The sequence below is a fragment of the Anas platyrhynchos genome, chromosome 14 (assembly GCF_047663525.1).
Source record: "Anas platyrhynchos isolate ZD024472 breed Pekin duck chromosome 14, IASCAAS_PekinDuck_T2T, whole genome shotgun sequence".
NCBI classification, from domain to species: domain Eukaryota; kingdom Metazoa; phylum Chordata; class Aves; order Anseriformes; family Anatidae; genus Anas; species Anas platyrhynchos.
This window is the reverse complement of record NC_092600.1, coordinates 7,277,980-7,297,808: the sequence shown is the minus strand read 5'-3', so window position 1 is coordinate 7,297,808 and position 19,829 is coordinate 7,277,980. Positions and strand designations below refer to the sequence as shown.

The 19,829-nt window shown below is 41.8% G+C and overlaps 1 protein-coding gene across 3 annotated transcripts in view; it reads right to left on the bottom strand.

Moving 5' to 3' along the window:
• SGCD (sarcoglycan delta) overlaps positions 1–19,829 on the bottom strand; it is a 543,191-nt gene that overhangs the window by 392,229 nt on the left and 131,133 nt on the right. The gene's annotated exons all lie outside the window — the stretch shown is intronic.

Sequence of the window (19,829 nt, the reverse complement as noted above, 5' to 3'; positions counted from 1 at the left end):
AGTTGCTTGGCTGTTTATCATAGTGTTGGCATGGTAGTATCTGCCTTGAAACTTCAAACTCCCCCTGCCCAGAAGTGTGAAAACTAATAGGCATCGGAACCACATTTTTATAGATAAAGTAGGATTTTGCTGGGGGGAGGGGAAGAGATTTTCTAAGCAGAAAAAGAAAAGGCACTATTACACTGAATTTACACAGATCTCTTACCAGCATTTGCCTGCTACATCCCCTGCTTTTGGTAACATTTTATTGTATAATCAGGACTCATTTCCTAGAGACATGAACAATTACAAATTGTCTCTGTTCCCCATTTCTAGGGACCTTCGTTCATTAAACACAAGTTGATTCCCAAGAATCTTCCAAGGCTTCAGGGAAAAGGGGGTTTCAGAATGAAAAAACAGCCCCTGTTTCCGCAGCAATACAATAACAAAAATCCTTTTAATGCTCCCAGGAGACCCGACAACAAGAAAAAAATCACTTTTATGAAGGACCTGGTGACAGAAGGAACTGAAAATTATATAAACCTTCAGTGCCTAGGAAATGAAACGTAATTTTAAAGAAGTAGGCATCAAACTCACACGCTGGAATGAGCTTTGTATTTATCAAGTTCTGGCTTTTGTTGGCCTTGAAGGATGAACCCATCCCTAACTTCAGGCGCTATCTTTTAAATCACCTGAGATCCAGGCATGGCTCCTGGATGCTTTCATGATGATCCTTAGCGAGACCTGTTCTAGAATGCAAAGCCATGACAAGACGTGATGTTTCTGCCTGAAGGCCACTGGGGAGCTGGAAGGGAAAGCAAAGCAGGTGGCAGTGTCAGGAATGCTCTGAAGCCTGAAGAAAACCTTGCAGCAGAAACATCACCTTTCACGCTAGTTCCCTCCCTTCAAATGCCTCCAGCTTGCTAATGTGCCTTTCCCTAGCTGTAATTTTATTTTGCTATCTACATAGTGATGAAAACACAGGTCTGAGTTCGGATATCTATTTTTTTAAGTGATATCTATAATTGACTTCTGAGCACAACAGCGTTCACTGAGTGAATTGATTTAAAATTGCTATAATAATACTGCAAAATTCCTTTATTAGTGTTGGAGTACATCAAGGAGAATCAGTTAGATTGCCATCTAGGATAATAAATACTTACAGACTAGTGCAAGCAGCCCACAAAAAGCAGCAGTTTTACAACTGCTTTCTCTTTCATTCTGTTTCTCCTACAGCCACTAGCCCATCATCACCATAAATTAGCTACTACCTACAGGAGCCATCTGAAGGGATCTGTTTTTCATAGCCATTGTGAGTACGTGCGGAGCACAAGGGAGAGAAAAGAGGAAATGGAAAACATGACACTGGTAAAGTGAACTGAGCTGATAATCCCTTGTTTCATGATAACTTTAGGAAGAAGGGACTAGTTCCCCTGTTCACATCAGTGTAAGTTCAGAACCACTCCACTGCCTCAGGAGCACGTTTGGAATTAGTCTGATGGTCAAGTCTCAAATCACATTCGCTGGGCACAATCCAAAAGACCCTTCCAAAAGATCCAAGGACATTTGTGTGTTGACTTCAACAGCATTTGGACCAGACCCATTTTCTCACAAAGCAGAAGCAAGGATCTGGACCTCACATGGTGTGTCTGCTGGGAGCCCTGCCTGGCCGATCCGCCAAGCTCAGCCCCCAGCCCACCTCACTCCAAACATCCATTTCCTGAAGACCACACACCGCAAATGCTACATGACTGATAAGCAAAGCTGACACCAGAAAATAAAAAAAAAATAATAAAATAAAATAAAAAAGAAAAAAATATATTAGTATAGCCTTGCTTATACTTGAAGTTTTCTCTTCTACATGAAACATTTCAAGAATATTTTACTGAATCTTCTCCATCAGAATTAAGGCCAGGTTTGGTTGTGTTATTTCTGTTGTTGGTCCAGCCTCATTGCAGAGCTATCAGAGAGGTTGTCTAAAATACAACGTATCACACATGCTAATATTACATGTCCCATACACGGATCATACACAACTGGAAAACAAACAAACAAACAAAACACATTAATTTAATTAGTGCAACTATAGCCAACAAATTTCAGGTTTGCTGGTGCCTCAAACCTCAGACAAAGCAGAATTTTCAGAAATTTATAAATCCCATGGGATCCATTCTGCTCCTAGAATTCACGGTTTATCAATACCTATCACACCCCTGGTAAGCAAAGCGTGTCAGGCCCTGACGTTGCAGTGATAATTGGTGGGAATGCGCGGGTCTGTCTGAGGGGGGCTACCCTACCTCACTCACCAAAGGAGGCTTATTGCTATAGCAACAACTGCATCCTATGATTTGCTTGCTACAAACACCCGCAGAAAATATTCTGAAACGATCCACGCAAAGAACAACCGTTACCTTGACCCGGTGTGATTAATGTGTTCAGACCTGAATTATTTCTGCCACGGGTTAAGCATGCTGAATTCAGAGGACTCCTATGCAAGAGGAAAAAATCCCACTGCACTTCAGATTGAGGAGGGGAGCCTTTAGGCTGAGCTCTCACTAGCCTCTGTGCTGTGCCTGACTTTCCCCAGAGTAAGACATAGAAAACAGAGTTGCAGCTTGGCCAGGTTGGTTGGGAAAATTCATTCAGGCAGCCAAAAGTTGCAGGGCTTTTCTGTTCAGGACTTGCTCATAGATCAAAACCATGCCTTCCTGATATTACTTCTGTTCTTACTTTTGCTTGCCAAGGGATTAGAAGTCACAGCGAGAAGATGCCATCCTTCTGTTCAGAAGGAAGAGGCGTTACGTTGCTCTCCTACTTAAAATTTAAAAAATTGGGTTACCAGTAACCTTGTCCCAGGGTGTGAGGTGACCCTGAAGCTTTGCCTGTGGCACCAGCAAGGGTTACTTCATTCCCCCATTTTCCTCTCTGTGTTATCACGCAGAAAGCAGCCAAACAGAAAAGCAGCCTGAAGCCAGAAATTAAGGTGTACCATAAAAGAGTTTGTCAAAGGATCTTAAGGAGAAAAATGAAAAGACATAACCCTTCCTTCTGTCTCTTTTAAATCTCTCGTGTGGTGTCCTAAAGTGTGATCGATACTGAAATCCAAGGCTCTTGGGGATGCAAAGGACAGACACTGGCATCCCTGGTTCTGGCCTAAGTAGAAGCACCTTCCAGCTAGGCAATCTCCTTAAGAAGCAGCAGGTAATGGGGAACATGGCAGAATCCTGATGTCCCATGGAAGTTTCTCACACGTTACCCCTTACTCCACGTCTCACCGTGTCACAGCACTCAAGTAATGATGCCTCTGTCTCAGCTGAGCAAGTCAGAAAGTGTTTCCCAATTCGAGTTTGTGTATTTCTGAGAACGTATTTCTGAGGCAACTCTCAACAGTGAGGATAGATGCGATGGTAGTGGCTATGTAGAAGGATTCACAACCAAACTGTACAAACTATTTCTGAATAAAGAACTGTCTTTATCCTCCCACCAAAAGTCTTTTTACTTTCAAACTCAATTTAAAAACAGAATTGCGACTTCAGCACAGAAACTAAAAATGTCTTACAGACTTGATTCCCTTCTATGCAATTAAACATTTCGCAAGAAAAGCAACTTCACATACTAAAGCCTGAATGTTGTCAACTGCTGCAAGAAATTCCTCCCTTGCACCACTGCTATTTAAAACAGCATGGCACCAATTTGCGATATGAATGATCTATTGCAGTGAATCTGATTCAGTGCCTCATAAAGGCAAATGCATCACTCTGACCCATCTGTTCTATGGACATAATCTTAATTGCAAACATAGGGTCACATCCCAATAAATCAGCAAGGCTGCAGTGAAGGTGCCTGTGTTTATGCCAGCTGAACATTTACCCTGCGCTGCCTACAATCACTGTTCAACAGAATTTAGGGACAAAAAGAAGATTGCTATGAACCCCTTTTTTTCTTACAATGACTCATTGTATTTATCGAACCTAAAGCTCTGCGTGGGTAAAATCCAGGTCCTATTCCTATAAAAAGCAAAACTTCCATGGACCAGAACTTCATCACATATGTATGGCATAACAAGGCACCAGAGATGTTTGGGGTGAAGGGCAGGCCACCTAAACACAGAGGAGAAATATATATCATGTCACAGAAGAAACAGAGTAAGATCTGTTCCAGGCCTGCAGAGCACTGTGCAGAATCTGAGCATCTTTAGTCTCAAAATAAAGGTAAATGATTGGAAAGGATAGAAAGGAGAAAGCAGCTCCTTGTTTCCCTCTTCCCCAAATGGCACACACACAGATGATCTCATTAGCTCATCTGTGTAATTTACACTTCTAATATGGCAGGGGAATAAAACAAATATTCAGAAATAAGCAACAGGACGGGGATAGAAGAGGGGAAAACCTCAGAGCCCTCTCTCATCTAAGCTCCTTCTTTCCTTGCCAAATGTTATATTCCCTTCCTGGGAACCCCTCCAAGTTTGCGTCTCCAGATGCCACATTGCAGCAGGCTGCCTGGAATCCCTCCTACCCGCCTCCACATCACTCACGCTGAACAGGCAGGGCAAGCACAGGGCGGAGAAAGCACTTTATCCTTATTTATTTCCAGATGGAAAATTGAGGCATGCAAAGATCTAATAAAAAATAAAAAGTATTTAAATAGTAATAATAATTCAAACCATCTTGAAGACAGACTCTTCTTTTGGGAAAAAAATAAAAAAGGAAATACGAGTAATTTGTTTGGGTTGAAATTTGGAAATCTGGAAGAATACACACCTGTGCTGTCTCCTGGTGTTAGCCTAGGGTTCTGGCAGGTAAATTCCTTACTGGTAAAAGAGAAGACCAGTATGGGCACAAGGAAAACCCTAATTATGAACAAATGTAAGCATGATGATAAAACCCATGTGCGACTGAAGCTCAACAGGATTCACTTTTAACTGAATATTTGGACATACATTCGTTCTGGCTGTCAGCATTCACTCGAGCCAGGAATGTGCAATTGTAGGCGTCTCTCAGAACACCTCACTTACAGCTTCAGGTAAAGGAATTTCCTCCTGGAAGCACCTGCCTGTCCATGCAGGCTTAAGCAGAGACCTAAGGGCTGGTGCCCCTTCTCCCCAGGGCAAGAGCAGCACCACTGGGGTGTCACTCTGCCTCTTTCTCTTCCTAATTGATGGAGGAATCCCCCAGTGACTCCAGCTCAGTTTGGGTCCTGAATGTAGATAGGAGGAAGCCAACCCTAGGAGCTGGTAGCTTGCTGGAAGCAAAGTAATGGGATCCATGGTTACCAAGGAAACATGTTGATCTTTAGTATTTTTGACACTGAAAAAATGCACCTGCTTTAAATACAGATAAATCTGGTTGAAGAAGAAAATGTAACTGGGCCTAATTAGAGAAGCCAACCTGCGTTACATGAGGCTTACTCAATTCACAGCCTCCTTTCATCCTCTTCCTACGTATCTCTAAAGACCACTGCTATCCCATCCACGTCTCCCTACCTAATTTTCATTTTAAAATGTGCTTTAATGACTGCAAGTAGGTCTGTGGTCCAGAAATAGAAGTCTCAAAGCACAAAGGGCATTATGTTCCCATCCACCTCGCAGGGCAGGCTGGAGCGAAGTCCAAACCCAAATTGCCCAAGTATTAGAAGAGACCTCTATGCAGTATTTCATTCCAATTGCCTTTTGGACACAATTTTACAATACCCAGCTGGCCTCCAGTCCCAGTCAGAACCACTCTTGTACCTGATTCTCTCCACCCCTCTCTATTTTTCTCTCCCTTCTCCTTTTCCTGCATCAAGAATGTTTGGTAAAAATTTATTGTGGGTGGGATTTTGAGGCACGCATCCCATTAAATTTAATGGGAACTGAGCATCTAAATCCCTTAGGCAGCTTGAAAATTTCAGCCTCTATTACTAATGCTCTTCTCATTATAACAAGATTTGTACATGACAGCTCGAGAGCCCTGACTCCACTATTAGTGATGTGGTTCCGTATCGTGCCACTCACGGCATCCGGTGTAGGCTGCCGTGCTCAGAGCTCAGCTTGTCACAAGCTCTGCAGCTAACGCCAGACCAGAAAGCAGCCGGTAATTTCATTATGAGAGGTGAACTTTCTCATCGGGGGATTTCCACAGAAGAAAGATAATGCCAAGGAAATCTGCCTTTGTAGTGATTTATTTTTTTTTTTGAGAAGCATTTAATTTTAATTGTAATCATCAGCATCTGACGTGCAGTGCACAGCAGAAGGGACGTGGCTGTGTTGCACAGCTGCAGCATGATATCAAAAGGAAGAGTTTTTCAAGGGTTTTCGTAGACTTTGCTGTCAGAATTTCCAGATTCCACCACATTAAATTTTTCATCAGCATTCTGCTAATTTACTGAAATTATAATTTACTGAGAGGGCATGACTGCAAAGAGAATGGCTTTTTAAAATTTCAGGCACATCCTGCAGGTCTTCACCGGTAAGGTATTTAACCGTGTTGGTGTTAATCACACCTGACAGAGCAACCGTCTTCATTCTCATCAGAGATTTTCCTGTCCCTTCTTATGCCACTCTGGCCCAACTGTGCTGTGGGAGCAAAGGGACCTCTAGGAAACCTAGGGAAAAGTGGAGATTGGTAGGACATTCATGATAAAACCCTATATTCCAGTTGCTGAGCACTTTATTTTTTTCTGCCGTTGTTCTTTTAGGGGGTCACACGCACCTACCTCCTTCCCCCAAGGCACTATGTGAGACTGGGCTTTGGACCTCAGCCTTCAGATCTGTAAAGATGTGCTGGTGGCTCCCCTTACTTGAAGGCCTAATTCTCAGAGGAGTCAGCGAAGTTCAGACACTTAAAACCTCGAGACATCTGAGCCCATATTCACAGTCTGAGGACAGATTTTGTAATCAACTCTTTCTTTCTTTACCCATTACTGCTACAGCTGAGATTGGAGCTGAGGGCTTCAGAGTCTCTTTGTGCTGTTATGAAATTATTGGAATAAATTGGATCAGGACCTTTGGCCATGTTCCTATCTAGCGGCAGTGGTTACGACAAAGGGCTGGGAGCCTTCTTTACTGGATTTTATTCACTGCTTTGATGCCAGCTTGCCTCCTCCACCCAGATATGCAGTGCACAGCCCTACATTGCTTTCTGTGCAGTTTTAATAGCTGTTCTCACAGTTCTGGAATGCAGGAATTGGCACCCTTGCACAGGCAAAAATAGTGTCTAAAAATTAAGTGATCTCTGCATCTGCCTCCTCAACTTACCTACCTTATGGGGAGAAAAAAAAAAAAAAAGGAAATTATGTCTCTGTCTTCTCCATGATTCGGCTGCACATTTGAGCAGTGAGCTTCCTGGGCTGTCTGCACACAGGACAGAAATATCCAGTGCTTTTCATGTAAACCTTAATCATCTTCCCCTGAGCTTGGGGACATACCTTACTTCGGATCTATTTTTTGTTTTTTCTAATAAGGCTTATTAGGCAACCCCCAAATGCTCTATCACTCCACTGCTCCCAGGCAAGAGAGGAGATATCCCCTATGGATGGCAAAACCTTTTTCTTGATCTTCAAGAGGTTTCAGAAAGGAGCAGGCAGGTCTGCCACACTGCTGCGGTGTGTCTGACTCACACAGTAAGGTCGGAGGAAGGCTAGGAGAACTGAAAACATTTAGGCACTTTGTATTGTATCTCGGCCTTGTCCCAGGGTTGTTGGCCATAGTCACCCTTTTGTGACTCGTAGAGGGACACCCCATACCCACAGGGATCTCTGGAGGTCTCAGCTGCATTGGTCAGGACCTGTGGTTCTCACTACAGGGTCCAGATCTGTGCTGCGTTGACTGACACAGAATTACCAGACAAGGGTAACAAAGAGCATCTAGATGTTGTTGCCATGCAGGAAAACTCATAATTTTAAACAAATCAGGTTGGTATGGATTAGGTTGTTTGAATGGAAACACACAACGAGTTCACAGTTCAAGGTTGAACAAACCTTTCAACTTTGTTTTTTTTCAGACGAGAAAATCCCTACTTAAATCTTTGACTTTAACTAGGCAGGTGATTATTTTTAACTGCAGCTAACATACAACGTTCATTTAGGCAGAACCATCCATGGACTTCAGATGGGAACTTTGTTTCCAATAAACAATAAATGGCTCTCTGACTACATTAATATTACAGAATCACAGAATCACAGAATTTCAAGGTTGGAAGAGACCTCAAGATCATCGAGTCCAACCTCTAACCTAACACTAACAGTCCCCACTAAACCATATCCCTAAGCTCTACAAATATTAGACTCTCACTTTTTAGATAAGGCTGATAAATAGGCTCTTCTATGCCAGCAAGCGACAATCTGTGCCAGTACTGTCTGGCTTAAAATATGGGGACTGGTCTTCATCACGAAATATATAAGCACTGGGCTGAGGAAAGGAGCACAGAGAAAATGGTAAGGTTAAAAGTAAAGTGATAAAGAGGGTGCACGAAGATGCTGAAGGCTTTTCAGGTGCACATCTAGGTACAACAAGACTTTTTGAGAGTGCAGTAGTCTGGGATCCTGTGCCAATGCATTGCACAGAACTGAGAAGCATTTTAGGAGACTTATTAAGAGCATACGGATCTATAGCAGGGTATTTCCACTGGTGTTGAGATCCAGGTAGTATCTTGAGAAAGCTCAAAGTCCTTGGATGCAAAACTCCTTTGGGGCTCATAGCACAGCAGCAGATCATCCGAAGCAGCTTTCTGTCTAAAACCCCTTCTTGTTTTAGCAGCTTGAGGGAAAGTCAGAATGTTCTCCATGATGGGTACATGGCTTCACAGATTGCATGACAAAATTCCAAGTAATTAAAGAGCTGATAAAAATGGTGTTAAAGGAGTCGGTATTTCTTCGGGACACTTCAGATAAGCCAATCATTGCATCTTCAGAACAATAATTGTCTTTTCTTTGAAGAGAGAGATGAAAAACAAGATGAGTCGCTGTTATATCTGATATGATATGAACAGAAATCTGTACGATGTTATTAGAGATATGAATGATACCAGAGTTGTGGTTACAGGAAGGCTTTAGTAATAGGAAGGCTTTAATGTTTCTGATAGAGATCGGAAAACAAATGCAACTTATTACAGTGGGCCTCAAATACTCGACTGTGGTTACCAACACATTTCTTTGCAACACAGACTCTGAGTAAACAAAATGCTTAATACTGGGCTTTAGGGAGCAATAACATCAGATAGGAATCTTCCTCGTAACAAATAATTTGGTTATAAGTGAATCAACATGAGCTGATTTTCTTCAAATTAAAACCAAAGTTAAAGTCTGTAAGTAATGTTTTTCCAAAAAGGAAAATTGAACATTTAAGAGCACCAGTTAGTGAAATTATCTGAAATGCAGATCTTAGTGACCAGACTGCAGCAGCAGAACTGAATATGTAAATTACAGATTCAGCCATCTGATACACAAAATAATAATTCTCATCTTCCCAGAACTGCGGGCAACACTTTTAGATTTAGCTTGAGCATATGATGAAAGTTTACCAAGCAGAGAGAAAAAGTCCAACAAAGAACCACAAGAATAACCAAAGTCCTTAAAAAGCACGAGAGAAGCATAAGGATAAGTCTCAAGGGGCTTAAATAAAAGCAAAGGAGATTTTAGTTAGAGATTAAGGGAAACTCTCTAGCATGAAACTAGTGAAATGCTGGGCTAAACTCCTAGGTGATGGAAATCCCCACGCAGGAAGTTTTGAAGAACAGATCAGACAGACAGCCACTAGGAGCAGTTAATTACATGTTCACCTCCTTTGAGGCAGAGAGATGGATTAGATGATCTCCCAGGGTCCCTTCTGCTCTTTTAATTCCTATTTTGTCTATGTATCATCTCCTGTTTTTACACCTCTTTAATGAAGCAGAGGAAGAAGGTACAAGGGAATATTTCAGTTGCTTAGCCACCAGGAAGAAGGATTCAGTAAGTAGAGGGAACTGGAGAGTGAAGTCCAGAGGAAAATTAACTAATGACTGAGATCTTTTATAGGAAAAAAGAGAAAATACTCTCCACCCTATCCTGATGGTCCTTAAAATTTCCCATGAGCTCTCTTTACCCATGTTTGAGGAAAGGAGTGCACAGCCTGTATGCAAATAGGAGCTGGTTGGAGTCACAGTACATATAAAAAACCCTTATGTTTTAGGGTTTTCTGTCCTTTAGCTTTTTACATTTTTCTCTGGTTCTTAAAGCCTGATGGCTTCCCTGTTGTACTCCACACAAGAATTGTTCCTCATGAAGAAAAAAAAAAAAACAACAACAACAAAAAAAACACATAGGGCAGTTGGTATAATCTACTAATCTACTTTCTTACAATTACTAATTACCATGGTGAGGGTAGTGCACTTCCAAGGCAGTCTCTGGCTGTAGTAGACTAATTCACTCACATCACACTATTATTGGGCCTTAAATCTCTGTTTCTCAGGCTGTTTGTTAAAAATAAAATGCTTGAGCATAAAAGGGAGTGAAACAACTGGGATGATTCAGCCCACTCAGGGTGCTATATATTTCTTCTCTTCACTTTCAGTACCTCTGAATTGTAGTTCCCAGAGCAACCGAGCCTCAGTCTTCAACCACAATTTACATCTGCCAGGGAAAGGGATAAGAAGAGCTTTACACTGATTTGTGTGTTCAGTAATCCTTATTCCACAGCTGCTTGTTTCCACAAGAGGGCAGAGGATGAAGTTTGCGGTGTGTTGACTCCTACAGCATTATATATGACTGCACAGCAACTGTTTGCCATAAAGCAGTGGCAGCCATGCATTATTCCCCTATATCACCACAGTATTCTTTACCTACAGGGTTATTATGATGTACAGCATCTTGGATCACTTCTCTGGCTGATGTGCTGTGTATTGCAGCCCCAGCATAGCACTTGCAACACGGCCTTGTGCAATTTGACTCTCTGCAGCACAATTTGAGGTCCAGACTGCCCAGAAAGCAAACACCAGGCAGTGAAATACTTCTAAGAGTTTTGTGCAGAGATCAGTTCCTCTCTCCCTGCCCAACAGTACCTGGTACATACAGAAGGATATGAGCCAATGGATGGATTTTATTATTAAATGCTTTCTTACTTGTTCCTCTAGAATAAATAAAAACAAAATGTAAGCAATCCTATTTTCAGCTAGAGAAAAAGCTGCTGTCATGCTGGCATAGAGTATAATGGAATACAGTAGCACTGTATTTCATTATGATTCAGTTTGTTTTCATGTTAGTTGCTAGGGATTCAACAGCTTAATGTGAATTCTAAAATAAGATTAGTATTCCAAATAAAATACTTTTGAAATATGTGTATTTCCCATTTCATTCTAATGAGCTTCGGTAAATGCATGGTACTGCTTGTGGGCCTAATTTGAATTCAGGAGGGACGCAGTTAGATACAGCCATTTGGGACCAGTGTAGAAGTATTTGGGCAAATTAAAGCAAGAGGGCCAGGCCTCCTGGTCTGCTTTGCAATGGGCTCCACAGTCATCCAAGCCACAGCATCGGAGGCCTGGTGGAAGACAGACAGCACAGCCACTCATTTTCCAGCAGCTTTCAGCTTTTGTGGGACAAGCGTTTGCACATGATGCTTGGGACACAGAGAGCAAAATAGGGGGAATGTTTCCCCATGACCTGCTCAGGTAACACTGAGTAGGAAGGCACAATGCATCTGAATTTCACTGTAACCACTCATCTCAATAGGGTTTAAATAGCCTTTTAAAGAAATTTTTAAAAAATCGTGTGTGCTCTGGAGCAATGACCGCTCCATCATCTGAACAGCCCCAGCAGCTCTGACACTCCTCTTATTTCATTCATCTGAATTACCACAACAACTCATCAGACCACTTAATTTGCCTTTTTCTAGCTTGACATTTGTCTTATTGGTCAATCATCCTCTTGGGTCAGCGAGGCTGGAAACAGCCAAAAAACTGGGCTTAGGCACAACTGAGAAGTCAGTACCGAACAAAGCAAGTTTGTCCGGTCCTTTCTAGAATTTTAGAGCACTGACACTGCTTTTTGGCAATGCAGACAAGAAAATGGCACAGCACAAACCCACTGCTAAGAAAATGGCTACCCAAAAGAAAAAAAAAAAAAAAAAAAAAAAAAAGGAGAGAGAGAGACAGAAAGGGTAAGTTGTATTACAGGATACTTTCAGTTCAAGCTGAAGACTACATCTACCTCCAGACCATGGCTGCATGAGGAGAGCCTGAACTTGCTTCCTCACAGGCAGCCTGCAGCAGCACAGCCCAGGAAGGAGCCTTCTCTGTCCCGCTGGGAAGGCTCCGTGTTGCTGGGGCAGCTTCTCAGCAGATGCTGCACCCAGGGAGCCCTGTGCTGCCCCACCAGCTGCTGTGCACACAGCTGGCAGCTTCCAAAATCCTCCTGGCTTCCTGCAACCACATTCACACTGCAAGGAGCCAGCGCCGCTGCATCGCAGTGCCTGGGAGCAGCACTGAGCACACGCACAATAAGTGCCCGTAGGAGCAAAGGGCTGAGATCCCATCCCTGCCCAGGTGAGATGCAGACAGCCTGTCCCCTGATGGGAGACACCCCCATGTCATGTAGCCACACGCAGACTAGCAAACCCTCAGACCCATTCCCTGGTTCCCTCTCATAACCTGGCCAGTGGCCCCTCATGTGGGGATTATGCTGGAGGTGAGGGATGATGATGACAGCACTCAACCCACCAGCCCCACAAACAGTAAAAGTTATTTACCCTGCTGCGACCCAGCTATGATGCTCTCCTCTCGGCAGGGCCAGAGCTTCCCACAAAGTACAAAAGCAACCAGGAGAATGAATAAGCCCTGAAGCTTGTGGGAAAGAGTTGTCCTTCACATGGCTTGGCAGAGCTAGCACCTGAGGGTCTCACCTCTCCTCCCACACTGTGTAATGTCACTTCTTTGCTGAGCAGTAAGAAAAACCTTTCAAAATTCAGCCCATAGTGGGACCACCCATGGTAAGAAAAATGAGTAATGCCCAGAGTTATGAAGTAGCCATGACTTTCTGACAATCTTACTCCCAGGGGACCCTTTTTGTATTCCTCTGCTGTTTTCTTTTTCTCTCCTCATTTATTAAGCCTGTATAAAATGCTTACCAAGTGGACTGCAGGTTCAGAGCTGAAGGATGATGTATTTCTAGCTAACGGCCTTTTTAAAGAACTAACTAGAAAAGAGGCGGTAGCATTAAACAGCAAGATAGCTCTGTAATTAGTGGGAGTCGTATGGGAACAGAAGACTGATATACTGGGGCCAGGAAAGTGCTGGAAAGAGAGCAAGTGGGGAAGAGAATATGCAGAGGAGAAAGAAAAATAGCACGGAGGTTGGTGGGTGCAGAAGAAAAAGATCTAGATAGACCCCAGTGATGTGCATTATCGAGGAAGCAGACTGGAGGAAGATGACGCGTGCTGTCTGCAGTGGCATGCCTGCGAGCAGTGAGCGAGAGGAGAAAGGGCCAGACCAGCTGTGACTCCTGCAAACAGGGCACATCCATCAAGCAGCAAGCATATCTAGTGCCCTCCCGTAATTCAGTTAGTCACTCGATCCCTTACATGAGGGAACAATAAATTGGAATGCCTTATCACTGAGCGTAGGAGAGAGCAGAAAATATTGTGACATGAACTCCATTAGCTACTTCCACCACCAGGATGAGAAATCCAGACATTTCATTCCTGTGTGTGGTTCCTGGGCTGCTTAGGTGTTAACTCAAGTGAGCTTCAGTAGGATGACTGTTACATAGATATGAAAATGTAAATTCACAAGTCTGAGTCCTCGTATAAATGAGAACTTTGATCCATATATTGCAGACAGAGGAAGCAGCACCCATAACATCACCGTGGCTCTCCACACCCACTGACAGTCCTCCAGCAAAATGGCACACAAGTGTTTTCCTACGCCTCACAAAATAATATCTGCCCCAAACATTACTGCGCATTTGTAACTGTGTTGGACCTGTATAGAACCCATAAGCAAAGCAGCCTGGCCATAATAAATAATTATGTCAGCTCATGATCTTGTCTGGCTCTTTGGCCACACTATGCAATGGACAATGTTTAATTACAATTAAATTGACTAATCCTACAGTACTGAAAAACAAATTAGAAACTTGTCTAGATTACTGTAGATATGCACCCAGACATGAGATAATTAGGCTGCTGGAAGGCACCCTGCCACACATTTCAAACTGTTCTGCCACTCTTCCCTCGTCACCCAAGGACGTGCAGACATAAATGCTGAGACTTGCATCCCTTCTGAAATGGCCTTATGCAAGGTGTTACGCATGGCGTGTTGAAAAAAAGCAGGTGCAAACAAGTTCTCGGTATGAGAAGTTATTAAAATAAATGCTGAGAGAGAAAATAAATGCATTTTATAAGGAGAAACCATAATTTAACACAGCAATTTATTAACTGAACCTACAGAATGGCTCCGATTGATCCAACAACAGAGTGTCAATACTCTGCTATTCCGTGCAGTAACAATTATGTTTCCCTCTGCTTTAGCCTACCTTGCACTTAATGTAGACTCACAGATTCTGGGGAGAAGTGAGTTCAGATTATTTTGATTTTTACTTTCTGGTCATATTTTAAAATGTTTTCCTACGGTGAATTCGCTTGTTGAAAAACATTGACTTGAGCGGCTAAAAATATTTTCTCGGAAGGGACTTCTTTCAGAAACTGAAATGGTTGATTGTTATAAATTGCTATCTAATGTCTTCAGGGTGTTTATATCTACAAAGCCAAGACCTAATCTGCCTTTTCACAGATTTTTTTTCAAGTTAAGCATTAAAAAGAATTAACTAGAAACTTGAGAATAGTTATAGTTTATCACTATTTTTTTCCTAGGGAGCTGTCAGAAGAGTAAAACATTTTCATTCATGCCATTTTCCTCTTTAATATTCCCAAAAAGCTCTGAAATAAACAACAAGTTTCACCTTCTCTCTCTTTCTTATTTTTGTTTTGTTTTGATGGATTATAGAACTTCTAAGCACCTCTGAGGAAGTAAAATTTTACATGCATTCAACAGAAAGCATGGACAGGAGGAGGAAGGGGAGCAGAACTTCTACCATGTGGCTGGTTCTAGCTGTCCACTCTTCACTCTCCCACATTATCTACAGACTTCTTCAACATAATTTAACCTTGGCATAACTTTACTGGCATTATATCAGGGATTGTATTCGTCCCAGCTGTGCAATACTAAAGTGCATATTAACTCTCTTAGACAGATTTGGTACAAGATAGATATACTCTTATTATACTGACATATACTCAAAATTATTCCCTGTGCTTTGGGACAGAATGCATTATTCAAGCAAAAGGCATTTCAGAATGTCACTTCATGTGGAAACAACCTATTTTAGACAGAACAAGCAAAACTTTCTTGTACCCATTATCATGTAAGCCACTACTAAGTTTCAACACTGGAGGATAATTACTGGTGTATGAGCTTTGCTACCTGGTATTTTGCAGATGTAGACCAGCCCTTCCCAGATTTTATGAGCTGTTATTCCAAATCAAAACCCAGGGATGCAAGAACACTGAAAGCCTCCAAGTTCACGCTCAGTTTGAACAAGAACCTGTATGTTCAACATTTGAACATTTGTTTACCTGCTGTATTAGTATCAAGCTTGAAGAGCTCTGTGGAAAATTTAAGCAAAACCTTTTGACGTAGTGGTTTTGTACTTCTTGATCTAGTCTCAGCTTATGCCAGCGCAGGGACTGTGGACTGCTGGACAATTCAGAACCATGGCTGCAAGTGCTTCATCCTAGCCTGGTCCTAAAGCATGGCCAGTGCTCATGCAGCCAGAAAAGTTCCTCTAGCAAAACTGCTTTGGCTGCTTCCAGCTCAAACTCTTAACCTTGAGAAACAGCGTAAACAGCATCTGTGCTGCTCTGTCTTGAGATGTGTTAGGAATGAGGAAGAATTAAGTAATTCTTGGAGCTAGAAAAGATTCAGTGCTTTATTCCTTTACATCCACTCCCTGAAGAGTTACAGCAAGTGTCCAAGCTTTGGTTTGTTTTATTGCTCTGCTGTGGTCTGGAGAGATGCTTTTAGTACAGTGCTGCTCCACCATCTCCTCAGACCTTGCTAGCATGAGGCTTTTAATGACAGAGCCTGTACTGCATTTTCCTCTCGGCTTTGTCTGTGTATTGGTTTATGCACCTGCTGCTAAGGCCTTGTTGTTTTGCTGGAGAATCCTTGACTTTGAAGGGTAAGAAAAACACCCCTGCTACAAAGGACACCAGAGAAATCCACAGTGCTTTTCTGGTGCTTTGGTCGGTAGAACTGACCTAGATATCACATACAACAGCAGGAGAAAAATGCAAATACCTCTCCCTCTATATGAAATTATTCAACACAACAGAAAACAAAAGGATCTGAAAGGTGAGGGATGATTTATAAGGGCAGATGTGGGAATATTCTTTCCACTTCCCCAGCTGTGGATTTCTGATGTGCACAGCTGTGTCCTCTTTTTCACTGTTTGAACTGCTGTCTCTACAGCAAAGGTCCCCTGACTTCTTTTTCCTCCTAAAATCTTTGCTTCGGCTTGATATTTCTTATTAGGCTTCCCCCAGGGATATATGCGGTTTTTAAGATATTAAAATAAAGAAAGACAACCTAAAAGAGGCCATGTATCTGTGCATAGGCACGTGTGTGGCAAAGCCTGTCTCAAAAATAGTCTTCCCTTTCCCCCTTTGTTTTTTTTTTTTTTTAATGTTTGCATAGGAAAAAAAATCCCTTTCCCATTTCAGAGGCCTACAGCTTTGAACAAATGTAGTAATTACACTTCTCAAAAGCAGATAAGTGACAGGTGAAAAAAATTAAACTCACTTAGGCGAGGCAGGTTTAGAATATCTGTAATGAACTGAAATTACTGCAGTGAGTCCCCCTTTTGGTTTGAAAGCCCAGAAATCATAATCATTTGAGCTTTTCCTGCATTTCTTCAACACATTGCAATTAAGCTGCAATTTGTGGTGTCTCTCAAGTCAGCTAGGTTTTTCACTTATACGTTTGCTAAAAGGATGTAGCCAGTGCTGTACGCTTGGTCAGCCAGACAGATCATTCACAGCTTTGCACCATTGGCTCTAATCAGCTGGAAACAAACAACAACAACAAAAAAACATCGGGAACATGCAGGCTACTTTGGTTTTCTCTCCAGAGGCCAGCACAAATATATCAAGGATCAATATATCTAGGATAAAACCTTTGCAATGCTTTTAAGCAGTTCAAGTTGATGCACAAAAAATATAGTCTTTTATTTCCAAGCCACTGCTGGGACAATTACAGCAGCTCTAAGCAACTATTTCAACCACCCCCATCCACACCAGCTCTGCAGGAACTATTTCCAGTCTGCACAGACAGCGTGACCAGACGGGACCACAACACCTCAACCAGTGGGCACAAAGGATACAGAAAAGGTCTCTCCACTCTACTGTAAACCCCTTCAAATGCAGGCCCACGGGGACCCAGGCTGTGACTGTGCACAACCTGTAAGACTCTGAGCAAGAGATGTCGTGTGGGAGTGGGGTAGGTATGTCTGTCTGAACATGAGCCAGAAGCCAGGCCTTGCTCTGATAAAAGAAGAAAACGGTTGCTATATCAATTTCCTCTCCTGGTCTTTTTTAATTGTGACTCACTGAAAATAAACATGGTGAAGCACTTTAAAATAACCTTTAATTATCCCTCAAGCATTTCTATTGCACAGTTTAGCCAAGGCACTGTGATTCTGCCCATTTTGCTTTCCCAAAGTCTATTATCCACGAGCCCAGAGAGCTTTTCTTTCAGCCTTCCCTCCATTGCCTCTCCACCTTCCCTCATATTTCCTGTAGAAGGAAAATTTCCAGAGGAATGGGGCTACACAGGGCTTCTGGAAGCCACATGCCCAGGAGTTCAAGGCAACACAGCAACCCTTCAAGTCCAGCACTGGTGAATGTTAAACTCTATTCATGGGTCAAGTGACCAAAAAGTTCCAATTACCAACCCAGCAAAGAGATTTGTACCCCAAGCTAACGTCACAGGCAAAGCTCTGATTCAACTCCCAAGCCCTGCTTCCATCTGCAAACAGACACAGTGTTGTGGTTGTTCCAGCAGGAAAACTTTGATATACCGTGCTGGCTTCAATCACAGCTTTTGCATCTAAAATACTAATACTAAAATACTTCATCTAAAATACTAAGTCTTTCAAACAAAGCCATATATTTATAAACTTCATTAGTTCACTACAGTATTCCATACCATCAACTTGTGAAAGTTTGGAAGTTAACTACAGATTATATATATTTGATGCATATCACTGTAAATTGATAACAAAAAGATTGGTTATAAAGCTATAAAATGTTATGCTTTGTTTTTACAGCCCGTCATTAATATTATGAAGTGTAGTTATGTTTTTATGCCTTGTTGGCTGACAAAAACAACCAGAATCTAAAGGAGATCATGAACTTTGTTTAATAGAGGTCTTAAATTGACCCATTCAGAGAAACATCTTCTTAAAGGTTATAAAATACTCCTGCAGTCTACGGTACTCATTATAAATAGGTTAGTAATCAGCAGAGACCTCAAAGTCATAATGCACTATCTCCATCGGGTATGTAGTTGCTATGGTTCAAAAGAAAATAAGATCTGACATCAGGGACAAAAGAAAAAATCTTTTGTTGATTTTTTGTGATAAATTTAGAATGGCACTCAACAGTCAGAGGTAAAATCCACCAAGCTCACAGGGTGGAGGTTTGCACTGGTGAGGAGGACGGATTGGTAGGTGTGACATTTACCAAACACCAGTAAGTAATACAAACAGATAGGAAACTACTATATTTTTTTAAGGTTGTGTGGATATACCAAGAAACATTCAAGTTTGCACACATAGGGGCCCTCAGGAGGACAAACCCAAATTAACTTCTGAAATTAATTATTTTACTGTATTAACCAGAATCATGGCCAGTTTAAATTCTGATTAAGAATGGCCATACTGGAATTAATTTTATTCTCTTTGGAGGCAAATTATACCAAATTTATTCAAAGCCACTTACAAATATGAACTAGGAAACCCACATGAGGCTTTACTGGATTTAGTTGATTCAGAGGTTTAACTATTCTGGACAAAGCCTGAACATCTCCACACAGAGCATATCAGTGCGTCACCTTGCACCACATGCTGCCCCATCCTGGTCTCTGCTCCTTTTTGGGTCTTCATATTCAACTTGCATTTTACTTTTCCTGGAGCAGCCATACAAAGCTTAGAGAACCCCAAAACCTACAATTTGCATTTGTCTGCACTATTAATAACGATGTACAGGCTCAATGAAAGACCTATTGATGCCCTGATAGATTGTGAGAAAAAGGAAAGCAATTTTTTTTAAGCTGCATTTTTAATCTGCTCATTACACATATTGTTTCATTTTATTTTGCACTGCATTCTCTATTTGCTATTCACTAGAGGTTAAAACATCCAAATGAATCCTGCTTCCAGGCCTATGGTCCAAGTTGTGATTTGGTTAAGTAAGATTGGCCAGATTTTCTCCTGGAAAAAATCCATTCAAAATCAGGAAAATTATTCCTCCCAGCAGATAATTTGGCTTGGAAATGATATTTTCTTTCAAAGTAATTTAGCAGAAGCCTGTGCAAATCCAAGCACATTTCCACTGACTATGAGGGCTTCAGTATAAAATCAAAACAAAATCTGTACTTTTCCCAAGAGGCTCCTCATTTTCATTTGCACCAAACCCCTAACCATATTTGTTACGCATAACCTAGTTGATGGTTATTTCCCATTCTTCTTTTTTTTTTTTCTTTAACCCCTGAAGAAGTCTTACTGGAAAATAGACAGCAGCAGCACTGTAAAAACAGCATTTTCCAATTTTCCACATCATTTTCACC